A 27202-nucleotide genomic window follows, 5' to 3' on the forward strand; every position below is an offset into this window, starting at 1 on the left:
CTGGTTCCTCCGCGTGGTAGCCACCTGCGTTGCCAACTCGGCCACGCACGACCATGTGTGGGGGGAAAAAATCTCTACTTCTTTTAATAAATATAGTTATTTGATTTATGTAAGATTAATTTGATTTATATAAGTGTAGCTAGAACGTAGTAATTCTCTACCAGTAGGCGTATTTGGAACATAGCAGACTGATTGATCTATCCGTTCGATCGCTGAAAACAAGGCGGAAGCAGCTCCGTAAATCTAACAGTTCAATGAGCCACTTCTTATTCGTGCAAATCCAGCCGTACAAGATCAAAAACAGCTTACTTTGTTTAGTTAACGAGAAAAGTTGTATTTGTCTTTTCTTTCGCGTTCTGATTTGCTCGCAATAGGATATTACCTAACTCACGTACGAAGTGGAAGGTAGAAGATCTTGAACGCTCGAGCACCGCTTTTTGCTCGTGTTCAACTTATTTGAAATATTTCTAGCACGATTATTTATTTTTATTTAAATGAAAAGGAAATGCACACGGAGAGAGCCTATTATAAACGAACGGTTAATATAAAATCATATCTTAATTAATATTTTTCGGGAAATGTTCATTTAAATCATCGTAGCAAAACCGGTGTGACTTAAATCACGATTCAAATCATGATTTTTATTCGAGACTCGAAGGATTGCCTCGAGTGATTTTCATATTGTGCTGGTGTTTAAACGGCGTGCGATATATTTCTCCGATACCGATTTTCTTTGTACTTCAGCGTAGCAATAATTAGAAGGCATTGTCACATTTAAACAGAATCGTGGCATACTGTTTAACTGCGAACCTGCTAACCATGGAGTCTAAAACGATGCAGCTTGGAACATCAAATTTATAGTGTTTACTGCCAAGAAGGAGACCTCTAGTTTCATGCTTAATTATTAAAACATTGTTTGAGCCACGGCAGAGCTAGACAGCGGAATTCCCTTATGGCCTTTGCTTTCGATTTAGAAGCAATGGAATTTTTTTTACCGCGTGGGGGCGCGACAACGCAACCCCTCAGAGTTCTGCTTGAGCCATCCTGAACAACAGATGGTTCAGCATGGTCCCGACCACCGCGAATGAAACTGTGTGCCAATGTACAGTTAATGTAGTGCGCTGACAGAAATACTTATATATATATAATATGTATATATACTTATATATATATATATATATATATATATATATAACGGGCATGGTGGCGGGAGGCCAAAGGCGTGGGTATAAAACTGAGAAGAAAAAAAACCCTTAGTGAAAAACAGCAACAACGGACGATTTAATCTTCGACGTTTCGGCCGGAGTCCGGCCTTCGTCAGGAAGACGAAGGCCGGACTTCCTGACGAAGGTCTTCTTGAATAAGGCCGGACTCCGGCCGAAACGTCGAAGATTAAATCGTCCGTTGTTGCTGTTTTTCATTAAGGGTTTTTTTCTTCTCAGTTTTTATATATATATATATATATATATATATATATATATATATATATATTATTATTATTATTAATATTATTAGAAGACGAAGAAGTGTTTTGCCGAAGTCCCTGCGTGCAGGCGGCCTCAAGGCCTGCAGCTCTAGCTAGTCTGCGAATTCCTCCAGTTCAACCCCGGAGCCCAGAGGCCTACACGGTGAGATCAGGCTGTCTTAGTAGAACGAGTTGAAGCGCTGTAGGAGGGGCCGAGGACGCAGCGGCCCCACCCAGCTGCACTGTCAGAGAGAAACTACCCCGCATTGTGAAGGAAGGCTCGCCTTTTCATTCGAGCCAGGCCTTGGCTATATACGTGAAATTTCATCGGTGAATTTGTTCAGATAAGACTCAAAGAAATCGCAGACATTCGCGTAAATAATGAACTTCACTCGCAGCTCAATGTTAACCGTGTCGTTGATTCACGCTCATGTTAAAAGCCAACGTTTTAGTTCTCTCTAGGTTTTATTGTCTTCATAGATCTAAAAAGTGACCTTGAATATTAACATACCAGTTACGGTTATCTACGCGTACTACTTGATACGCAGCATGACCCTATAATGTGCCGTATCCATTGTTTCTGGAAAAGTAAGTCGGGGTTAATGTAGCAAAACGCTTTGGGCAAAAGAAATATACCCAGGATAACATAATTATACAGAAAAGTTCGTAAAATGCATTCATTTCGGATTTTGTACTAATGTCATGCTTCCGCGTAAATATTATCAGGCGACTTTATATATTTTTTTCTATGCCGTTTGATAACAGGACTAAACGCATTTGTAAAGAACCAGTGTATCAGCTGTGACTTGTATTTACATTGCAGAACACAAATATTATCCCCTTAAGTCATTATCTCTTTTTGTTCACGTTCCGCCCGTTGAAAAGTACGGGGAAAGAGCTTAAGTACGCACCTGATCTCGCTGCAGTGCCGTCTCCCTGCACAATAAAGTCCGTCCGCTATGGTCACAAAAATGTCGATAGACCCTAACGCGGCGACGCTAGATTGGGTTGCCAGCTAGCCTGCCAAACAGGGTGCGGTGTGTGCGATCACACCTCGCTTCGCTCGGGGAAACTTTATCATACCCTGAGGCCCGTGCGTGCGCCAAACATCGTCGGAACCGCAAAGGATTCGCCAGGCGACCCCGGTTCATGTACTCAGCGTCGACCTCCATATGCGGCGCGTTCAACTTTGGGTTGCAGCTTTTATGTGAACAGATGACATTCGGAAGATGTCATCTGGCTTTGCTTGCTTCAGACCCTGCGTTCGCGAGTTCCTCCATAAAGAAGACCCTTCGTTGCCATGGTGACGCTGACGGCTGACCGTAGCAGACGGACGTTATCGTGCGGAAGGAGACGGCGGGATGGCGAGATCAGGGGAGTACTTGGGCTCTTTCACCGTGCTTTTCCATGGGTGGGAACTTGGAAGTGATCAAAAAGAGTTCGAAATAAGGACTTACCGCAAATGAATGATTTCCTCCAGCGCCTACTATTTTGACGAGCCTTACACAAGAAGTGCGTGTTATCTCGCAATTGTGACAGAGTTTCTTGGACTGCAACACGGGGCAAAACTACCGACGTGTCGTTGTTCATTTCGATTATAAACGTAATTCAGCTTTCTCATCATCACGTCAGCCCAGCAGAATGCAGCGGTGAAAAAGTAAAAAAAGTAGAGAGCTTTCTACATTCTTGCAATTCCTTATCCAGGCTATTTTTAAATGTCTTTATACAGTTACATTCCCTTAATTTTTTTAATTCATGAAGTTATCTTTTAGCTAGTTCTTCTTATTTTCTTAATATTAGTTTCGCTCTTATTCGTGGTTTCCGAGCATTTCTAGAGCGCTTTACCGATTAAAGAGGAAGGCGTATTTTATAAATGGTTCCGAAGGTGTCAAGGAATGTTTCGTACGTTACGTTCACACCGGTTTTATTTTAAACCCGAGCCCAGCGTGCACCACTGAACCTTGCTACGAATCCCTTTAGGCGGTCCTATACTTATAGAGCACTACTCAACGAGCCACGCTTCAAAATAGCGCTGCACTTCAGCCATCCTGACGCTTAATATCATTGTTGCCAGTCATCTGGATATGTGAAATGACGGGAAACACTTTTCCGCCCTCTAGCAATGTGAAAATAGTTGGCAACTGAGCGAAACGATATCGCCCGAGTTTCCCGTATCTGCACAGGTGAGGAAGTCTCTTTTTCGAATCATAATATGGAGCGGTTGCGCCCGCTCCGCAACTGCACAGACGAAATGGCCGGGCACGCGAGATAGTCGGGGGCGGTGCACTTTAAGCGTATGTGGCGGCTCTCCTCTGAGCCAGCGTGTTTCTGATGGCCCCGGTTACGGATAAGGGCTCCCATCGATGTCGTCGGATACGGAGTACACGGCCATAAATACGCGGCCTCTGCCGGGGTACCGGGAAGCTGTCAGCGGCCTTCCGGCGCTATAAATCAGCGCGTGTGTCGGCGTTATCCCGACGACTGGGCAGGGGGACGGGCTTGCCAAGCGCTCCGAGAGGCTTCCGCACCGCCTTGGCCGCGTTCCCGGGGCAGCGGCGGGAAGCGTCGGCACGCCTCCAGCGCCGAGACACCGACGTGCCAGGGAATCCCAACGTCTCAGAAGAGCGCGCACCGTCTTCGTAACTACCCCTGTCTGCTCGGGGAACTTTGGAAGGCGCCGATCGCGGCAGCCATCGACGCCATATCCTCGGGAAACAGATGTTGTGCAGACGAGGCAAATACAAAAGCAGACATGGGGCACGCGCCAACATCACCGTCGTACAAAAGGAAAAGAAAAAAAAAAAAGAAACTCGAGAGTCTAGACAAAAGTAAACTGCTTACATAGGATAATTTCTTAATTTCTCAGCGGGCTCCAAATCACTTTCCTTGGGGATTTAATGTGACGTAATAGCGAAAGAAAATATATATAGATGTCTACAGTACAGTCACATAGATAGCTGCAACACCTCGTAGGACCTTCATGTATTTTCAAGTGTATCGTAGTATACCTGCAACGACATTATAAAATCAGGGTGTCGAACCCGTTATTATGCAGGTTCGGGTTCGTGTTGAGTTGCTTTGCATTTTGTTCCAGTTCGGTTCCGGTTCTGTGATGCGTTCGAAATATCGGTTTGGCTATCGGTTCCACCAAGCACGGACCGGTTCAAACCGGTTCTTGACTCCACCTTAGGACCGCGACCAACCGGCTAATTCCTGCGCTAAACAAAAGGAAGAGTTCGCACGTACCTCTTAGTCGGTAAAAAAAAGATAGTAAAAAGAAATCTAGTCAGGAGTTGCGCTGTACAGACGAACACAACAAAACAAATATATGCCTAATTTTATTTTCCGAACTTGAATTTCGATAGCAAGCACCATTCTTCAGGGTCCTCCTACGAAACTATGCATGCAACGCTGCTTTCGACACATAATCTCCGTCAGATTCTATGTCGGCGACATTCGTCCGCCCACGTCCGATGTTTTCTTATGCGCAGACGCCGTGGATACAGTGCTTTCCAGATCACTCGAGTTCATCCGCGTCGTAATTGACTGCGCCAGCCAGAGTACGTCGGAAACTTAAAGGAGCTTCGGCTGGTACTCGAAATGTACGCAGGCCGGTCTTTATTCGGAATTCAGACGAGCCGGCGCTCGAGAAGTCGGCTCCTCGCTGACCAAACTGACCCCGGCAAGCAGCGCCGGACGGCTCCGAAGAAAATCAACAAATTAACGGACTAATCTTGGGTTCAGCGTCTCAAGCACGCCCCCCCATCTTGATCCTCGAGTTCTTTCGCCAATGAAGACATCCGCTTACTTCTTTCTGCGGATTGCCAATACAAATGACGACGCTATCGAAGAATCTATTGCGTCCATGCCAATTTGAAAAATAGCCAAAGTTTTCACGCGGGTGTGATTAGCAGTGCCGCAAAGAATTTTTGCGTTGGATTTCGTAGTTTTCGACCGCGCTGCTTGGTAGCGTGTTCGCAGGATACCTTAGGTGCAAGAAGGCAAATTTAGTGGTCGTACAAACACTTAAAACTACAACCAGAGTTATCCCACGTGATGTCAATCAGTCAGCATGCACACTGACAACCACACACCGCATTCGCAAACTGCCTGTTTCGAGCAAATCCAGTAACGAAGGGAAGTCTAATACGATTCCAACTAAAAAAGAGAGAAGGACGAACGGTCGGCACGAAGAGCTCAACACGCTTTTTGTCGCGTAGCCTCTAATTGGCGCCTCCAGTTTTTACCACCGCGAAACAAACAGAATGATTATTGTTTAGTTGTAAAAGGGCGCATACAAAGAATGGCTCTTTAGCCCCTTGGCATGCATAGTCGCAGAAGTGCGCGCCTGCGCGCGCCAGCTAGCAGACGCCAAGTTCTGCTGCACAGAGAGTTTATTTTGTCTGTTTCCATATTATCAAGTTGTCTCCATGCCGTGTTGCTGACGTTTATTTAGGCATGCCTCTGACGCCACCTTCGAAAATAGTTAATTAATCTCGCGGCGGACACCAAAAAAGAAAAAAAAAAAAAAACAATAACAGACGCGGCTTGCGCTATGTTACACCGAACCGTTTTCGAACCCCCCAGTAACCGCCACATGAGATTACGGTTTTGTTCCGGTTCAGGTTCAATACTAAATGCTACATTTCGGTTCCTGTTTCGTAAAAAATATCGGTTTTGCTGCGGTTTTCGGTTCGAATACAGGTTTGGTTTGTCACCCTGCTTATGACGAGCTTGTTCATGATGCGCTCCGTTTCTTCTGCCGCGGTCGTAGAAGAGCCATTGCCACCGCCTGCTCGGAGAGTGAAGCATTCACTTGTCTCATATACAGAGGATTCGTCTAACGGAGGCGGTGTCTGACTCAAGCGCGGGTCTCCTCTACACGGGCAGTTCTTTAGGCGGCGCCTGGAAGCAGATGGCGGGACTCCGTTACGAGATCTTCGATTTTGCGCGAAACACAAGGAATGCACCGGGCATATATATGAACGAATGTGGCCATCATCAGCTCCGGCACTCCGCCAGCATTCAACTGAAAAAGCGTAACCCTTGTAACTCGTGCGCGATTACGAGACATACGAACATAATTTCAGATGACATGCGGAGAGAGCACTTATTGCTATACGACGCGGAGACGATGTGTATAAGAACACTGCGGGGCTCCACTCTCTAACAGTGATTAACTATTTATAAGTTCGATGTTCATGTTTAGCCCCGAAGAAGTTCTTTATAAATGTAATATAATTATTCAATTGTGTACATTGTGTAGTTCGATAGTACCGCTTCAAAATCGTAAAAATCGAGAATGTTCAAGCTTGACATTAATTTTCTGAAAAACCCACGGTTAGCCACAGAGCGCAAAGCGTGTTCACAGAGTTGTGCAAAGACGCGTTAATCCTGGGGTTTGTATCTCACAAATCCATCCTGAATATTGTTCACATCCGGCATGAGATGATGAAGCACAGATTAAATGGCCTAATCTTCATTAGCGTGTAAAAAATATTTAAATCTTCAAATAAATAAAAAATAAAAAAACGACTTCGAAGATTCATACGACTCCATCCATCACTCGTACATATTTTTTTTTTTACCACGACAGTTTTAAATGCGATATCACTGCTCCGTTACACGAAACGAAGATAAATCGAGAAGACAGGATCCGAAAGTACCCCAAGGGGAACCCAGGATCCCAAGATTGAGCGCGAACCGTTGTGCCGGGGGGTGGGACCTGTGAAGCGGTAGTTATGGACATTTCGTTCGCCAACTCACACCGCGTGGTTAAGAAAGGTAAGCCAGACTTTTGCTCCCGCTGGGCGGGAAATCGAGCAGCCGGTGCTAGGGTGCCTACACGTTTGTCTGTCTCAGGGTGAAGACATCCATTGTTGCCCTGAATGTGCCAGCGCGTGACGCTCTAAAGCACTCGATGCGTGACTTGGGCGGTAAAATGGCGTCTATGCAGTAGCCAAAGCTACGCGCTCGAGCTGAGTGAAACCGGATACCGCGCACTTCAAAAGGCGGAAAAAAACGATTGGGCGCAAGAATGGCTGAGATGTCACCACTCAAGCAAAAGCGCGCGTGCGTATGAAGGCACGCTAGCCGCTCATTCACACTGGAAGTGGATCCGCGTTCGCAAAGCGGTCGTGAACGCAGTATAAAAAGATCCAGTGCAATTGCACGCGCACTCGATGACATCAAGTGTGCGTGTAATTGCACTGCATCTTTATACAACCGCGTTCGCAACCGCTTTGCGGACGCGGATCCGCTTCCAGTGTGAATGAGCGGTAGCCGAGGCGCAATCAAACGCCAGGAGCTCGAGCTTTCCTTTCAAAGAAATAGTTCAGGCGGTCTACATAGAGACAATGGCGAGCATGGCGAGCATGGCGCCGCACTGGTGCCCCATGCGTGCACGCATGGGTAGCGTGCGCGTGAACGTAGCATTGGCAAGATTGTAAATGCACGCACTTGCCAGCACGAGCAGAGACACAACGGCGGCCAGATTCCCTTCTTGCAATCGTCTATTTTATAGAGGAATCCACATTTTACATTCGTGCAACACGGGCAACTCGAATGCCATTTACAACAAAAGACATTCGTGTGATCGACGATCTGTCGCGCGTGGAACGCCCCACGCTCGGAGTGTCGCGCGCTGATTGGCCGATCGTTCAAATGTCATTCGTTGTAAATGGCATTCCAGTTGCCCATGTGGCACGGGTATTAAATACTTTTTCAACTTGTTATTCGGTCATGGCGTATTTACAGTTTTCTATACTCCGTTTCAACTTATGTTGTACCGCAGCGAAGGCTAGAAGCGCGAGCTCATGGCGTTGGCAGCTGCCCTTGGTGCACGGGAGCTCGTGCCGCCGGGATGTGCCCTAGAGCAAGGAGCTCGCGCTTGTAGCCTTTCCTGCGGTACACCATAAGGTAAAATAAGGTATAGAATGTAATTGATAAAACACTAAGATCCAGTGCGGAGAAGCAACATCACACCTAGTTAGAACTTCCTTGCGGAGGCTGCTTTTGCTACTGTGTCAAATGATTATCGCCTCGCATACAATTTTATAGTTGGAGGTATACAGTTCACCTACCCGAAGAAACCATATTTCGTATGAATTCTTGCCCAGAAAAACGCAACATACTTGAAATCCTTTTAACATTTGGGGTGCTTCTCTTTCAAATGATTGCCTTTGAAGTGTAGTTTATCTAATGGCGGTGGAGTAGTCAATACCAATAAATTGAACGACAGTGATAAAGAAGGAGCACACGGGACAGACGCTGACTGACAACTAAATGCTTACTAAAAAGTCCCTACCCGCGCAGTGTTTCGCACATTCACGTCCTGCGTGCTCCTACTTTTGCCCCGTCCTTTCGCACTGTTTCGAATAATGTCGTTCAACAATAATCTAGCCCCAGCAATCCACCCTTTTACCAATAAATTGCCAGCGCTACGAGCTCTCCGTTGCGCGTGTATTCGTGATATCTACGTACGTGCACGCGGCAAGTGGAGGGTGCATGTCTCCATGTGGATATTATAAAAAAAGAATTTACAGGATTTATTTGTTTTAAGAAAAACTGTCCAGAAAGTGTAAGGAAAAAGATACAAGTGTGCTTAGAACTTTTATTCGTTTTTTCTAAAAAATTTTCATCCAATATTTATACACTAACATCTAAAAAAAAGTCTATAGAAAAATTCCGTAGAAGGTGAATAAGCATTCTTCTAAGGCTTGTGTCCGCCATTGCGTAGAGATTAGGCAGCTTCTAACACAGGGCACATTTTGGGGTCATGGTATACGCTTGTGGCAAATAACCGAAATAGATTCCAGGAACTGTGATATATGAAGAGGAAAAGAACATCTTGGACCTGAATTTGAGTAGTGACAAGACTGGAGAAATGGTGTGGAACGCTCAAAACAGGAAACCCCTAAAAATAGAAGACATTGTAATAGACCATATAAAAATGAACAAATATCGGGAGGCTCAATGAGCGAAGGAAATATCTCGAGGAACGCGAAGAATATATGATCAGAAAGGAAAAATTAAATTCAGGTACTATGAAACTCGAGGCACTGTGGAATCAGAAGAAGTATAAAGTGGCAAGGAGCAAATGAAGAGGAGTGACGGTACCTGCACCATCGAATATGGTGCTTCTATATGAGGTCAGAAGTCCAATAAAGATTGGAAATTCGACGAAGGGGCGTGGACAGATTGTCGCTGGGAGCGTCCGGAAACACACCGACACCAAACGAAGGGATGCAGAGGGACATGGGGTCGCCGTCCTTCGAGAGCGGGAGGAAAATAAAAAGAGGACGCTCCTTGAGCTACGGCCGAGGGCTGAGTGAGGGAACGAGCACCGTCTACACTTCATCGACAAAATATGGCCTTTATAAAAAAGAAAACTAAAAAAACGCCAAAATGGTTTTGCTTTTTGACGACGTCTGCAGCGAAGGGTGCAGAAACATCCCGTAGTTTTGATATCGTAACCCGCGAAGAGCTCGTGCAGGCTGCGAGTGTCTCAAGTGTAAAGGCTGCGGGTGTAACGATGCAACGGGCGCGTAATACACTCGAGTTGTCACGGGACGTATTCTGCCGCAGGTTGGCAGTGAAGAACTTGGTTGTGTCCGACAGCGGTCGCTTCGACTATAACGGCGAAAAAACCTACAACTTGCTTTCCGCTTCGTTCACCGAACGATGCCTTGCATTTGGGACGGAAAATACTATATCTGGGAAAGAAATGCACGCGAGTCCCCAAACACTCTTGTTTCTCACGTGGCCCCACTGAACGTTTGCCACATCGGACTTTTGTTAACCTGAGTATCGGTGGGCGGTGGCAGTGGCGGTTAAGGTAAGCGGGAAGGCGAAAGAAACACCTGCAAACACAGCTGAAGAGATGAATGCTCAAACATGTTTCACACGTGCTATGGAAGCTCGCCGTTGGCACAATTTCGACAGCAGACGGTTCGAATGAAGAGCATGCATGTAGGGTGCAATCTCGAGCGCCCAGCAAACCCTTGTTCGTGGCGTTGCGAACCGAGCAAAGCCAGGAACGTACGAAATGGCACCGACCAGAAGCGGGTCGTTGAATCGGGCCATCTGGCTACTTGGCGTTGGAACACCGACGCGGCTTTTAAAGTTTCGGTTGCGGGCGAGATCCTCGAACACAGCACAATGAGGAACCTCATAGAGAACCTGTTTAAGATTCTCAGACACTTTCGCTTCTTCCGTCGAGAAAAAGTCGAGGGAGGAAAAAGACGGGAGCGAGTGATCGAGGCCCGCAGATCGTCTCAGCCCCCAGGGGCGACATGGTCGAAAGAGCAACGCCGTCGCGATGCCCATTGCATTGTCAGCCATTCGTGTCCGCCGCCATTCTTCTCGGATGGCTAGCTCTGGCTCCTGTGGCCTCCAAATCGGCGACCATTCCTCGGCGCACGTCCTCTGCGACGCTGTCCTCGCGACGAGCGGCGCGCGGTCGACAAGAGTCGCGTCGCGCTTCCGCTGCGCGAGGCTGCAGAGACGGCACTTGGATGCATGTTCTCGATTCAGTGTTACTTGAAAGATGCGTGCTCCGCGCGATCGCTCGTGTAGTACGCACATACGAAGCACGAGCGCTGTGGAACCTGACGGAAGGCAAACGTGAAGGGAATGTGTCACTCCCAACTGAGCCATAAACGTGGAAAGACTGGACTCGATGGGGCGAATATGCTGCGAAAAATCGACGAATTTTGCCCGGCGGCTTTTGCTCTGCACGTGACATCAGCACAGTGGCTGCAATGTCGCGCGCAAAGCGAGAGTGCCGTCGGAAAAAGTTCGTCAGTTATTCGTCGCATAATTCGCCCCACGGAGTGGAGCCTTAATTCTCTAACGAAATAACCTTGAGTGCGCGGGCCAGCTGTTGAGATTTAATTATAACGTAACACCTCAGAATGTGATGCGGAAAACTTAAGAAATTCCCAAGTCGAGGAAAGGACAACACTAGGAGAAATCCTCAATGGAAACTCTATCTTTTTTCCCCTTCGATTTGAAAGATACTTAATTTTTCCGCACCCTGGTCTCGGGTATTACAGTATGATTTGCAATCTTTACTTTCCTAAGAGTGTAACTCGTCGTGAAATTCTATTACTGTTTGAGTAAAAAATCGCCAACTATCACTCGAGGTCCACTCGAGCAGCCAGCACCAATAATAGCGGAACAATGGTCTATGGTCACTCGTCACTCAGCTAGGAGGCCGTTCTGCCCCGGCTCTGCACTTTCCGTAACAAAAATGTATGCGTTGCTATTTCTTTTCTTTAATTGTGACACGAGTTTGAAAGCACCTGGAGGCCTGCTATTACGGAGGAGATCGAACAGTCACGCCTCTAGCGGTACGCTTTAGCTGCGGGGATTAACAAGCACAATTTTCTTGTTTGTTTTTGATCGGAGAAATCGAAGATGGCGATTCGAAAGCCGCTCTTTGTGCGACCAAAGCACTGGTCAAAGCGACGCGCTCGTGCCCAGATCGTGCTACAGGCGATGTTCAATTTCTTCGGAAATTCTATCCTTCATGGTGAACGGAGTATATTGCTCGTTGCCCGTGCTTTCCAGAAGCCACCGATGAGGGCTTGCCGCTCTCCACTCCGGCTGCAAAAGCCTCGATGAACCATCCAGGTGTGTCACGCGAGTGCACTCTAGCGGATGCAAGTATGCAGAACGTCGGTCAGATTGGTAGTTCATTAGAACGAAAAAATTGCAGCACTGAAAGACCCGACACACACAAGACAAAACATGCCACAAGATATCGAACGGGCAACATGAAAACTGGGGTTGAGACAGCGAAAGGAGAGGACGGTAGCAGACGAACGAGATGCCGGGATGCCTGGTTCTGAGAATGATACTTTTTGATGATCTCTAAACGTCATATTCAGCTTTCCAACAAAATACCGGGGAACTTTTACTACCAAAGTGGGTGGCCCGATGCGCATATTCCAGCTCGCAGGATGCTTCAAATGCGTTTCCGCCGTAACTTGAGAACAGGAAAGACAAGCACTTGTTTGCGCTGTCTCTCTCGCGCTCTGCACGTACACGCTCATACGATTTCCTGCGTTGTTTGCTCACAAATACGGCTACGAAATGGGCGGGAACTGCCCTAGATTAAGTCTTATGACTCAAGAAGGCTCCTCATCAATGAAACGTGAGGTATGACTTGAAACTAAACATCTTCGACAGAAATCTGTCCGTTTTTTGCAAATTCCATTTAGTCGCCCCTTAAAGAAGGAGTCAAGTCGACCCCGAAACGTTGGGAACTGTTTGTTTCTGAGTATGTGGTTTGAGATTTTTTTTTTTCTTTTTGGTAACGTTAGGTATGACGAGTCGATCAGAATAACTTGCATTACGATGGGGACATCAGCGCAGCACGATCAACAGCAGTTAGTCAACTCGTTGATCGTTGGTCTTGGTGCCAGACAACCCTGACACATTACGAGAGCAGCAGTGCACCACGGACGACAAGAACAATGTTCGCCCGATGGGACAGCTTAACAAAACACGCATTGCCCGAATCAGAGACTAAGCCAATTTGATGCCGGCCACAGTAACGTGTTGCATCCAACAATTTACGTAAATACTGGCACGACCAACTATTTTGTGTGGAAATCGAGCCTAGATATCGGCTGAGAATTTCGTAATGCTTTTATTACGTAATGACCGATCGCGATTGTCAGAAATGTTTCAGCCTCAGAGCTAAGAGATTGAACAAAATCGGCGCTTATTATAGCTTAGTGAAATAAAGTTTCTTGGCTCCTGACTCGTTCCAAAAGTAGAAATATTATGGCAAGAAAACGAGCTATACAAGACGGCACATGAGCATCGAAATGTGGGTGCAAACGCAGTCCGTCGTAATATTTCGAGCCGGGGTCACGCAGCTAATCTATCGTACAAAAGACAATCCGCAAACATTGCCCGCGGCGTGTTTCTTCCTTTCATGACGATTCATACAAAAAACTGTATCAAGCAAAGATGTCTCGAAGATGTTTGAGCCGCAGATGATTCTGCGATCATATTTGCCGTATGCCCTCTGTAGGATGCTGCCTAATGCTACGAGCGTCAAAATGACCGTAGCCATCCTTCACACGTCGCTTGAAGCAATCCTAAAACTCTCTTGACGCGCAAAAAAAAAAAAAAAAAAAAAAAACACGGTTGGAAAGTATTTACTATCCCGACAGCATCGACGACTAGACTGTCAGAAATTAAAAAAAAGAAGAAAAAAACAAATAGTAATCTCAGCTGAGCACCCGACGAAAGGTGTGTATGCGTGCGTGTGTGTGTGTGGGGGGGGGGGGGGGAGATGGTATGAAGTGCTAGTTAAAAGGTATTGTACTGTCCAAGGATAAAAATATAAAACACAAAACCTTTTCATACGCTAAAAAAAAAAAAAGAAAGGCGGCAAGAAAACGTTCGGTTTACCAGCGAGCGAATGCTGGTAAACCGATGCGACCAAATGAGGAGCGGAAAATCCCTCTCATGTCGACGCTTTCCATCGTTGGTCAATGTCGTCTCGCTGTAATCCTCGGATTGTCGAGCAGACGCTCACTTCCTAGGTGCATATTTTAGGGCCGCATCATCGCGCGTAGACGGAGATTAAAAAAAAAACAAAGATACATAGTGTACTTTTCTCATGTAATCCGCGCATTAGGACAGGATGTTTAGGGAACAAGCCGGCCAAGCTGAATCCCAGGTGACAGCGAGCCTTGCCCGACATATAGTTCTGCTGCAATGTGGCAGGCTCATCGGAAACATTGAGTTCCTCGTCTTTACAAAGTTTTTTAATCGTTTCCTCGCTGTGACAGCGCCTTTCGCAGATATCCAGTCAAATGCGACTTTCAGCAGATATTTAGAAGCGTTATTTTTAGACGCCTCGATACAGCGTAAGCAGGTTTTCATAACTGTGGCTTTATTAGGACACGCGACGTTGGCACTGCGTTATGTGCCGAATAAGCGGAGATTTAGCTGACACCAACTTGAACCGTCACAGTGGTGTGAACGTTGGTTTGTCGATCCTTTGGTTCTCATTAAATACACTTTGACTAATGAATCAGACAGCGACGGCTTCGTCGACAGCCAGAAGAGCTGCCTCGTCGGCGATGAAAGGACTTGTCAGGTAAATTGAGCGACACTTCGTGCACGACCACGACGTATGGCCTGGTGCCCACCCATCAATTTGATCGTTTCATGCGCTAGGGACTTTTAGCAAACCGTTACCCTGTTCCGCGTACTGCACTACGAGCCGGAGCCTTTGAAGCATGCTTTTTAGCGCGCGCCCAGTGGTCACGGTATCAGCCGGGCGCACGCTTCAAAGCATGCTTCAAAGGCCCCGATAGTGTGGTACGCGCAACACGGTAGCGGTTTGCAAAACGTCCCTATTGTTCTATACCTGGGAACGGGCGCCGTAGTGTAGGAACGACATGCGTTATTTCATCAATCGTGACGTCCATATAAAGGTTTATATATATATATATAAAACTTGACGAAGGCCGGACTCCGGCCGAAACGTCGAAGATTAAATCGTCCGTTGTTGCTGTTTTCACTAAGGGTTTTTTTCTTCTCAGTTTTATATATATATATATATATATATATATATATATATATATATATATATATATATATATATATATATATATATATATATATATATATATTGTATCACACTGCATGTTTCATTAAATCTCCCATGCGGCGTTTTATAACTGATGGAAACTGTCATACATAGAATCCATGTATGGCGTACACCCAAATTCGTTCACCTGATTGGACCAACTGCAACTCAAGCGTGCCAAGATTGTGACACCATTGAAACGATCCGGTCTGGTGAGAGGTGTCATCTACGACAACAGGAAGGGCTGAAAGTAGCGCTGGCACGCCTACCTAATGAAGGCTTCTGGTGCTCGTGCCCGAGACAAGTGGCAGAAAGGAGTGGAGGCTGCAAATACATTTTCCTCTCTTCTAAAAAAAAGACGTCTCTGCTAGCAGGGTGGAAATCTCGGCGTCCGCGAACAGATGCCGTACTTGTACCGCTCAAGGATTTCTTTGTCCTCTGCTTCTTCTTTGAATTCCCTTATTTAATTCCCCCGCACAAAGTACACCAAATGCGACGAAACGTCCACGGGTTGTTAACCTCATCCTGTTCTGTACATCCCATTTCCGAATTGTCATTAGCTGCAAATAAGAACGCTGATGTACATAAGAAGTCTCGATTTCTTATGTACAAATGGATCCTCAGATTTGTGCCAATGAGTGAGGGCCTCGACACCAACGACCCGTGCTGCTGCATGCGGAGACGGCGGATCTCCCACGCTGCTTGCCGCTCGGCGAAAGCGCTCCAAAGGCAGAGGTGCCTGAATGTCTGTTTCCCCGCCACGCATACGAAACACCAATCAATGGTATCACTTGGGTCAGCTTAGCCAATAAGATGCACACTTCATATCATTAGTGTTATACCCGGTGACACGGGAATTTTGACTGACATTTATGTCCGAGGCTTCCGAGATTCCTGTCCTTTAAGACCTTTCTAAACGGTCTATATTTGTCAAACCAATATTTGGGAACAAAGAAGAGCAAAGATATGCTCTAAAGGCAACAACAAGTATTTCGGAGTTAATAGTATGTGTACTATACTCATTGGGGTTCAAATACAGTGTACTATAGAATACCGAGTTGTGTTTGGACCGGCGCGACTCGACGATGGGAACTTATGAGGCTGCTCGTGTAGACAACAAGCGCGGCGCTGGAGTCGACGGGCTAGCACAGAGTCGCTGCAGTCCGCTTTGGTAACTGTTTGCAGTGTACCAGCTGCAACCAGGACACCGCGACACAGCCTCAAAGCTTTCCCAGAGGTTCAACGTACGATGTTGATTCTTGATCGGAATCCAAGTACGCGAAGACACAAAGACGCGGCACTTCGACGGGCCACGGCATGTCATTTGATCACTCTGCCTGACCACGAGACTTGCGTTAGACGAATAGTGCCAACTTCCAGTAATGCTGGGTTTTCGTTAAAGAAAGAAAGCAAATATATATCTACGTGTATATGTGCACAGGTAGGAGAAAAAATGTCTTCGGCGAATGACGAAGACATTCGGCGAGAAGGTAAAATGTGTTCGGCGAATGACGGCGGATGGGCAGAAAACGCGCCTTTCAGCACGCAGCCGCCCAGTCTGTGCAACGCTTTGCCCGGCAGATTTACACGTGCCCAAGGTGGCCGACTGGGAACTTCCGGTGGCCGTATTCGAGGAGCAGAGAAGCGCATTCCAGAAAATATTTTCACAAAGATTATCAACACCCACTAATCATTTCAACCAGAGATCGGTGTTGTAATATCCCGTCGCGCCCTCGTCGCCTCCTCTCTCTCTCTCAATGTTTCCCCGCATAGTCCATCTTGTCCGTCTGGTTTGGGGCGCTCTTTCGGTCGCAAAATACGCTGCCTCCAGTCAATCTGACTCGGACGCCGTTCTGCACCGCCCTCATGACACCGATTGTCGGCAGCAAAACACACTCGGGGATTTCTGCGTTGTAACGATAAGCGCGGTCGGGGCGTTTACGAGTCGTTTTTTATCGCCGGAACAGAGAGGACTTGGCTCGCCCGGCGGAGTGGGGCCAGGAGCGAGGCGCCGATCAAGCGGCAGGCCTTTCTGCGGGTCCGAGGCGGCTGGAAGAGCGCGCCGTCATCGTGAGCCGACGATGAAGAGCTAATCGTTTTCGGCGAGATTAATGGACCCGCCCGATCGTTGTCTCGCGGGAAAAAGAAAAGCTGCCTCGCATACACGCAGGCCAATCATTAGACGCGCCGGCTCCGGAATTCGCCACCGGGATCCCTGCCAGCTGGGGGAAAGAGGCGCCGATCGCGGACCTCTCTCCATGGATCGGCGACCGCGCGTCCTCGCCTTTCTGGCTTTGCGTAGAACGTCCAAAGGATGGCCCCGCGGCTTCCCTCGCGAGGCCTGGCTGTCGCTGACGCCGAGCGCTTCAGGAACGGCCACGCCTCTGCGCAAACAGCGTACGACTGTTGGCGATCCCGTCCCGGGAAGCGAGCCCCGTTCCGGATCGCCTCGTCCATCTCCCGATTGTCTCGATCGCCATCACTGATTACAAAGCGAGGCGTTGGGATTATGATCGATCAGCGCGGAACAACGCCGTCAGTGCCAGTCGCTGTTTGTTTTATGGCGTCAATAAACGCGCCGTCGTTCGTCAGCCTGCGGAAACCACGTCTTGCGTCGACGGCAGCCCCCACTCCACAAACGGACGCAAACCTGAGGACCATCCATCGTTTTAAGCACGAACGAACGACTCTTTACAAACGCATTTTCTACCACGAGTGAAACGCTGTAATTAAAACGGTAAGTGCACATCCGGACCATCAATGTAATGAAGGAAGCGTTGGTGTTCACCAATGACCCATCTGAGATAGAATGGGGTAAAGCGCCGCCATCGGCTTTGCATCAAAACTGTTTTGCACGGTGTCCGTCGTGTTGTCGATACGAAGGTATTCAAACGCAAGATACTTTGTTCTGTGCTTCGCCAAAAGCGTCTCCTGTGAAATCGATCGCCAAGGGCTATTTGTTCCTCCGGCGAGCTGACCAACGTCGTCTGCCAACGCTCGGGCAGTTTGCCAGCCCGTCGTTCGTGGGCTTTCCATCTCCCGTATAAGTTGAACGGCGACCCTCAAAAATGGCGTTCGAATGTCTCTAATGGCGATGCGCCCGCTGGCGCGACATGGTTCAAGGGACGGAGATGTCTGCAACACATCGTGAGCTTTGCATTCGGTTCCCACGCATTGTTAAAACAGGCACCTTACAGCAATGAACGCCGCCTGGCTGATTATCATTCGGGTGCCACAAGAGCGACAGACGTCCATGGTTTTTCTGCCTACAAAATTAGCTGTTTTAGCGCTTCAAACCTAATTGCCTTTTAGTTTCCCGAAATAAAGTTTATGAAACGTGATATACGAAGACAGTTTTGATCAGCGCTATTCGCCGATTACACTGAGCTAACGCAAGGACCTGTGTATCTTGCAGAAACTTAACTGAGCCAATACTGCAGTGACTCTTTTTTTTTTTCATGCATGACTCACAGAGGCGACTCGCCTTGGACACGGAGGATGTGTGGATCGGTGAAATTCACGTCCAGCCGGGAAAATAAATGCACATTAAAAATACGTGGCATCCTGTTGTCCACTAGAGCAGTTACAGAGGCGATCACTGCGAGATTATACGCAAAGAGCTCTTTAATTGAAAGAGGCCTAAAGAAGAACGCTTCGATCATAAGCCGGGATTATTGCTCATACATCGCACAAAATACAATTAGCAAACATAAGTCAACGCAATATCCGTGGTTCGAATGCCGCGTGCCAAGTGTTTTCCTTGAACTCATTGCCATGCGGCATTTGAAGCACGAATCTCGCGGTGACTCGCGTTCCAATCTGCATGCAGACTGTATTTTGTATGATGAATAAACAGGATAACCCCCGCAAGCCCCTACGCACAGTTGCGTTTGAGAGCGTTTAGACCGGTTCAGACACTTGCGTTTGAGTGCGTTTGACTGCGTTGCGTCGAGAACCGAAAGCGAGTCACCGGCACATCTCTGTTTCGTATGAAGCGTGGAATCCAATTCAAGGAATCATCTTGGCACGCGATATAAGCAGCGGGGATCTCCTGGTTTCTCGTAGCCGCAAAGCAGTCAAACGCGGTCAAACGCAACTGTCTGAACCACCTAGGCTTAACCGCTCATTCACACTGGAAGCGGATCCGCGTTCGCAAAGCGGTCGCGAACGCGGTTGTATAAAGATCCATTACGATTTCACGCGCACTCGATGACATCAAGTGCGCGCGCAATTGTACTGGATCTTAATATAGCGGCGAGATGTTTTGGTGACGCCCTCCTATGGTTCCCCTTTGTGACGTCATTACCTTGCAAACAACAAGTTCGATGGTGTTTTTAAATAGCATGGTGGAAGCTTGAAATCATTGAGCTCTTAAAGCAACACTGCCAACACCGTCAAAATTAAAGTTCTTTCATTCCTCTTATTTCCGTCGATGATAAATCCCCTTTCCTACGTCATAGTCAGCGTTCGGCCAATCGTGGAAGGCCGACCACAGCGACGCTTTCGGTCGCGCACGGGGCTAATACCACCGCGTTCGCAACCGCTTTGCGAACGCGGATCCGCTTCCAGTGTGAATGAGCGGTTAGAGTGCGTTTGACTGCGTTGCGGCTGCGAGTAACCTTGACATCCCTGCTTTTAAATCGCGTGCCAAGCTGTTCCTTGAATTGGATTCCATGCTTCGTACGAAGCGCAGATGTGCCGGTGACTCGCTTTCGTTTCTCGACGCAACACAGTCAAACGCTCATCAACGCAACTGTGCGCAGGGGCCTTAAATGTGCGATGGCTGTTCTCAGTAGGGCGTGCCGTGTGAAAACATCGGGCTAAGTGTCACCCCGCGGCTTTTATTTCTTTTCGGTCGAGAGTTTCAGCGGCCTCGTTCACGTCCTTGCCTACATCACAAGGATTGACTGACCAATACTCTGCAGAAAAAGCACAATACATAGGGTAAACGGTAACGACCGCGTCAATGAAAGCAGAAATTGTTTTCTTCCTTTCGTTTCTTTTTTTTTTTGGCAATACATTTTTGTTGCGTTTTTGTAAGTTTTACCATTTAATTCTTACATAAGCAAGGAGGCTTGTGCGTGACACGGTAGTAGCGATCCAGGGAGACAAGTAAGGAGAAGGAAAACGCACAATGGTAGTATGTTTTACATATACTTTCAAAGCCTGGAAACGAGAGTTGCCTCCACCTGAGCATACTGAGGTTTTGTTGGAACCATATCGGCTTGAATCGATACTGGCTTTCATCCACTAAGCGATACAGTTTAGAAAAGTTTCCTTTAAAAAATTTTTTCTCTGCAGTTTTTTTCCTCCTTTTTTATTATAAATATTTTCGTGAACATTTCGAGGCTTTTAGGAGATTTCCTTTGAATAATCTCTTCGGGTAACCTACTGAATATCTTTGGCACGTAGTATATTTTTGTCGCCTCCTCCTACTTTGGGTTTATAGAGGGCCCTATACTTTGTATTTGGTCTTATCCCTCTTGCCTCGATAATTTCAGTTTTATGGTCGTTTTAAAACATTGCGTAAAATTATGCCATGTTTTGTTTGATTTCTAAACAGAAGCATTCCAAGTTCTTTGTCGCTATATTCTGCAATACCACTCTGTCCATACTTGTAGCGAATATTTCTTATATTGCTTTTCCGAACGGATTCTAATTTTTGCTGTTATAGATATCGGGCATACACTCTCTAAATAGCCCGTGCGTCTACTTTCCCGCACAACACTCGGAGAGCCAATCACCACATTTTACGGAGGAAGCTCAGCGAATAACGATACCGAAACATGTGTGTAGACCAAAAAACGCAGTCTCAGTTGTGACATTAAGCAATGCAAGCGTGACGTTTTGCATTGCTTAATGTCACAACTCAGACTGCGTTTTTCGGTCTAAACATATGTTTCGGTATCGTGATTCGCTGAGCTGCCTTCGTAAGCTGCGCTGATTGGCTCTCCGAGTGTTGAGCGGGAAAGTAGACGCACGGGCTTTTTTTGGTGTAGTGTCCATAAACTGTCATACCATATTGTATCGTTGATCCTTCCTATTGAGTCATACATAGATCATTCTAACTACTGAATATAGAATAATTAAGGTCTTGAACGTGATACATAGTTTCCAATACTATTCTTAGTTTCTTACGAATTTACTCGATATGAATATTATATCTCAGATGGTTGTTAATTTGCATTCCTGTAGGTATTTGACGCTATCTACGCATTCTAATGTCGCACATTGGCTGTTGTTGGAATTTGCTTCGGGCATTTACCCGGTAGTTCAGCGAGTTATTTTTTCTTCTCTTTTCTGATCTATAAAGCGTATTATTTGCGTTATCGGAACGTTTATAATTATTTCATTATTTCAGTAGCAACGCAAAATTTTGTAAATGTCTTCCTGTATAGCAGTTACGGCTAATTCAGTATTGTTCTGTGCATATGCAGTTACCGTTTCATCTGCAAATTGAAACAATGTATACATTACGTATAAATTGAAGAGCAGTGGTCCGAGACCTTGAGGTAGTTGAACTTCAAAGGCTTCGCTGTGTTTAGAGCCTAATCGTACGACTTGATTTCTGTATGTGAGGTAATTCAAAAGCAAGTCATATCTCTTCCCAAGTATCCCAATAGTAACTTCTGTGGTTACCACCTGGCTGAAACGGCCGCCGCCCTGAGCAGCTCAGTCAAGTCACGCTAAAGTTAGGACGAAAGCGCAGCTTCAGATCGCATTTTCTCGCGCCATTCCATTCAGGCCTTTCAGCCCCGGACGAAGCTTGCCTCCTCAACCGCAGCGTGAACATGGAAAGCGAACAGCACGCTCTTTCTCAGATTGCGCCAGGCTCCTATGTGCCCTCTGGAATCACTAGCGGAAGCATACATAGCAAACCCTACTATCGCTCTGTCACGGTCAGAAACAAGCTAAAGGGCGATTTACGCACTTGCGTCGAGTGCGAGGGTTGCTATGGCAACAGCTGCGTCGACTCCAACAAAACGTGGTAAAAATCGGTTTCTTTGGAACCGACGCAGCTGTTGCCGTAGCAACCCTCGCACTCGGTCGAACTCAACGCAGGCGCGACCCTTCGAAGAACAGAAATCGTGCGGACGGGGGCTGCTGATCCAGCGCGAACAAGAGGACGGTATGGCCGAGGGCTCGAGGCTTCGCACCACCGGGACGACGAGCGATGCTGGCCGACGCGTCAAATACTCAGCATCAGCAACTGCGTTCGTTTGACGCTCGGCAGTCCCGAACTGCCCACAAGAAGGCGTTTGCGATCATCAAGTACGGCGGAAGGTTGGCCAGCGAAAGGCTGATTTTGCTTCGTCGGTCTCGTTTACCGAGCCTCAAAGAACTCAGGCGCGAGATTAAGAGAATACTGAGCAGAAGGACAGGTTGGAAGCGCGAAGACGGCCAAGGAACTTCCTTGGGATGCGTCACGAAATGCGCTTGTTTCTTCGGCCGTAAACAGAGCTGCGGACATGAGGCGGCGGCGCCCAGAGATCACGAACTGGACGGCAGCCCGTCTCTGCCGAACATTGCGCCCGACAAAAGCCGGCTGCGCCCACGAATCGTGTCCCGAAGCGGAGAGGGCGGTCGGAGCGCCTTCCCGCTTTGCAGTGGCCGCGGCTGCTTTGTTCGCAGTCCGATGGACACCGTAGACGCACGCCTCCATTGTGTATATGACACTGCTGGAACCGCTTTCCGCGTTTCCCCGATTTCGGCTGTCGCGGTATTAGCCTCATTTGGCGGGCTTAAAGCCCCACTCACGCTCATACACCGTAGAAAAGACACGCCTGCGAAAGTGGTGAGAGAAGGATCAGCGGACATTCGAAGCATATTATATTTGCTTCCAACACGTCTGCAGACAGTTGGGGTATAAACCTGAGGCCGCGGACTGTGTTTTCTATTAGGAATAGGACCGCAGATTTAAGCAAATTAATAAAATTAATGAAGCTGAGGCATCTTGACAATCCAATATAATAGAATTACGCGCATTGCACGACAGAATTGGTGCGAAAATGACACCGGGGCTTCCCCCCGTTGTATCTTCAGATCTACTCCTCAGAGTGTGCGCTCCGTACATTATATCGCGCTATAATATCACTTTTTATGAAAGTCAATCATTCTTGAGCGAAAGATAAAACCGGAGAAACTGTCGTTCGTGCGGTCGCGCTCTCGTCAGCTTGTAGCGAGTTTTATTTCCTAAAACTGGTTTTCGTCGCCGCCACCTCGTACACGCTGTTGGAACTGCAGAGTGCCTTCGGCTGTCAAATTTTCATCGCAGAGGGACAGCCGAAAGGACGAACGCACCACTTCGTTGGCGACGCCAGCTCGAAATGGAATGAGGAATTGCGTTATTCAAACAAGCATCTGATCGCTCCCGATGAACGCAGTGGGTCGTCATTATTTCGCATCATTACAAGCTACGCTGATTTTGGACTGGCTACAAAAGAATCTCCATCGAACACACCTGATTCTATAATCGACGTGTCATTCGAAGGAGACGTACCATAAAAAGAACTTTGCAACGACCGTTTAATTTTTTTGCCCGGGTCAAGTCAAGAAGTCTCTCCTCGAAAGGACCGTCAGCAAAAACCAATGTTGCTATTGTCACGAATGACAAATGATGAGTCGGCGAATAACTATAGAAACTAAACGTTTAATGTGGCAAACTTGTGCCAAAACAAAGTAGGAATGAGTGGCGAATAACAGGCGTCGATGACGGCGCATAAAGCGACATGAGCGACAAAAACTGCCACCGCGCGCCAGTTTGCATAGCAACTTGCGCGGACGCGGTGACGTAACGACTTGGCCTAGGCTCCAAGTCAAAGCGTCCTGGGCTGTTGCTACGAGGATTATCGCGCGGCGCCCGTTTTCTTCGCTCTCGCGTTCCCTGCTTCATGGCAGGATCGAACGCAGGCGAAAGACTGATCCTGCTTTACCACGCGGAGCTCCGTACACGCCTGGGTTTCTGGAACCATCGGCGTAAAAGGTTCGACGCGTAGAACATTCGGACCTCGAGAATAAGCGACATAATTCTCGAATACACCAGAATGCGACATTTAGAGTCATAAGGAAAAGATTCGTCCGCTCCCAGGCATCGAACCTGGGTCCTTGCCGTGGGAGCCAAGCTCGATAAGCTTTCGGCCTCCTTAACTCTCTGCGCGCGCGCAGCACAATTCAGTCCGGTAATGCATTTGGTCCCCTTAATACGGACCAACCAGCGGAGGGCCGATCAAAGTTCTACCGGCTCGCACTCGTATGCGGTTCGTCCGCGTGAAGATGAGAGCAAGTTTAGTAACACCCAAAGTGAATCCAAAGTCTTTGCACAAAATGACAAGGCTGCAAGTACCACGTATCGCAAACCGATGCTTCTGAACAGTATATTGCAGGATGTTTCTTTTGCGCCGAGGCTTCTAAACTAATCTTAGTGACCTTTCTTTATGCGCAACGATTCGTCTCGTCGCAGAGGGGAGCGGGACCCCGCAAGGATTACCGCTGGCTCTCATCTCAATAGAACGAGTCTCGGGCATGAGTCCGTACACGCTGCGGGAAGTTCTAAGACGAGACTGTACGCGATTTCGGAGAACTTCCCAAGCTGGAGAAGGTAGAACAAATTGATGTTCGGGTTCAAGTCAATTTATTCTCGTAACACCGTCAAAGAAAAACAAGTTATGTCTTGGGACTTGAAACCATTTGAAGAGAGATAATAATATCCTACCTGGCCAGGTGAAAAGGGCGGTCCGAACTATACGCCCGACGTTCTTTGGTCCTTTTCCTTGTCAACAACTCGAGCGAGTGAAAAATACCGACACGCCCTAGTGTTTTCCTTTGGAACGGGATTTTCTCGTCGCATACGTGCTTGGAATACGGCGCAAACATGCGACCTCGGTAGCATCGCAAAGTGCAATGTACGTTGCTCGCTGACGATGTTTTTCTTAGCTCGTGCTTTTACGTATTTTCCCGCCTCTCTCACTTTCTCGCAATAAAGTAGCGCGGGTGTAATTTTTTTACCGCGTATCAATATCTAAAGATAGAACGGCAAATCGCTCTCTTATCGAGTTGCGTCAAACCCTGCTCGAGAGTTTCCAGGTGGGACGTGGGAAAAAAAAGTAAGATATAGTTCTGGGGTGTACAGACGCCATTGGCTGTTCGAATAGAACGCAGACGGCCGGCAACCGAGGGCCTCCTCGCACACGGCACGTCCCGAGCCGAGCCAAAGCCACGGCGTCGCGTATGCGGGAAAGCTGTGCTCGTGCAAAGAGCTTCGAACGCCGCTCTTCGTCCTTCCACGTCGAACAATTTTATGTTTTGGGTGCTTCGTGTCGAGTGACAGGAGAACATCGGCCGCGAGGCACGAAGGAGACTCGTCAAGTTTTTGCCGGAGCGAGCTCCATGTCCGAGGGCGTCAGAAAGCGCGTTGGGTGACGGCCGTATATTAAATATAAGCAATTGCTTATACTGCGTGCGTCTCGTCTCCCCCGAGCGAAGGGTGACGGACGTTTTGCTCAAACGCAGGGAAAGCCAAATGCGAATGCAATCAGCGTCGTTCCCGTCTTCAACGGCAATTAGATTTTGTTACAAACGCGCTTCCTTCGGTAGATCAGACCAAACTCTAACGTCGAACCGGTTTCCTATCGCTGACAGCAGGATGTGACGATGCAACCGTACAATACAAAGCGCAACGCACGCTAAATAAGCGCATGGTCGCTGAGGGCGCTTTCCGTCGTGCTCTATGAGTGTGACAGGTAAGACCAAGGGCCCTCTTTCACCGGTTCGCGGAGCGAAGTTACAGTGGGCGACACGGTTAGAGCGAATATGGTGTTTTTCCACTAGAGGATCGACCGAGCTACACCTGTCCAGGTGGGTGCGCCGCGATCCTCGCCGCACAAGCAGTTCTGACGGCAACCTTTCGTTCGGAGAGAGGCCGAGGATCTCGCGTTCGGCTAAACATGTCGCGCTCTGTGCATGCTGGGGGCCGTAAGGGTTCCACCAAAGATCTGCGGCCCGAATCCGCACTAGGGAGCTCGATGGTGTCATCGGCACCGCATTAGACCGCCAAGAGCCAGAAAGAACGGCGTCCAAAATGCCATTGGGTACCTCGGCCGGATCCACCATTACGCGTAGTGCTTCGGACTGTTTCGGAAGATTGCGTGTCGTGCGTTTCCCGCCCGAGAGGCAAGCGCGGTCTCTCGGGCGCTCGCCGGCGTAGGCAAGAGACGGGTTCCAAGGGAGCAAGGGTTCGTACCTGGTGCTTGAGGGCGCAGCCGAGGTTATCCTCATAGCAGAAACGTTCGTGCGGGGGCGCCAGCCATGCGGGCAGGTTGCTGCGAGCGAGCGACGACGGCGCGCTCCCGCCGCCGCCCACGGAACACGCCGTGCTCGCGAATCGGACTGGCACGCCCTCACGCACCAAACCCAACACCGCACCACGGACGAGCCTTCGAAGAGCACGGAGGGACGCTCGGTTCGGACGGGACGGCACGGACACTCGGGCAACGGGTCACCACGGGCACGACGCCAGGACAAACCTCCGAAGAGCACTCGCACGGGCCGCATGCAGGCCTCCTCGTCTCACAGCGTCGGCGCCCGCACTGAGGCTGCGCCCGCCGCCGACCCTCCAAGTCCGGCCTTCCGAGCGAGCACGTCACGGAACGGGGCGGGCCGCCGGGTGCTGCCCGCCCCCGTGCCGCTCGCAGCCCGCCAGCGGCGAAAGAAAACAGCGTGCAAAACGAAGCGTGCGTCGAGCGCGGATTCGTCCCTTGGCTGCGAGCTTCCGACCACTCGGAAACCCGTTGACGTCCAGGTGTTCCCATTGGCCGCGGGCCTTTAACAAAAGCGGGAGGGCGAGGGTTTGATTGACGGATGCCGGAGGAAGAGACGACTCGTTCTGTTCCTCGAGTGCGAGGGAAGCCTTTTTGATGGCGCTCGAGAGCCGGCCGCCAAATGAATTGGGCTCGCGGCTGTCAGACAAATGGACGGGGCCCTTTGTGGGCCGCTGCTGCCTGTCAGCCATCTTCGGAGGGGGCACTCGCGGCATTCGCGCCCCACAGAATGCCGTCGACGGAGCAGTCACAACATTCGCTGACAAAGATGGCGCGCTCCGCAGCCTCCCCCCAAGACGCAGC

At 48.5% G+C, this 27202-nt stretch overlaps 1 protein-coding gene across 1 annotated transcript in view; it reads right to left on the reverse strand.

The window, feature by feature from the left end:
- Positions 1-26670, reverse strand: part of LOC8052077 (endothelial transcription factor GATA-2) — a 102719-nt gene extending 76049 nt beyond the window's left edge. The window contains exon 1 of the mRNA XM_029974020.3: positions 26323-26670. The gene's annotated coding sequence lies outside the window, so the exon portion shown is untranslated. The remainder of the gene's footprint in view (positions 1-26322) is intronic.
- Between the last annotated feature and the right edge of the window lie 532 nt (positions 26671-27202).

The sequence above is a fragment of the Ixodes scapularis genome, unplaced genomic scaffold, assembly GCF_016920785.2.
Source record: "Ixodes scapularis isolate PalLabHiFi unplaced genomic scaffold, ASM1692078v2 PGA_scaffold2__306_contigs__length_199485367, whole genome shotgun sequence".
In the NCBI taxonomy this organism is placed as follows: Eukaryota; Metazoa; Arthropoda; class Arachnida; order Ixodida; family Ixodidae; genus Ixodes; species Ixodes scapularis.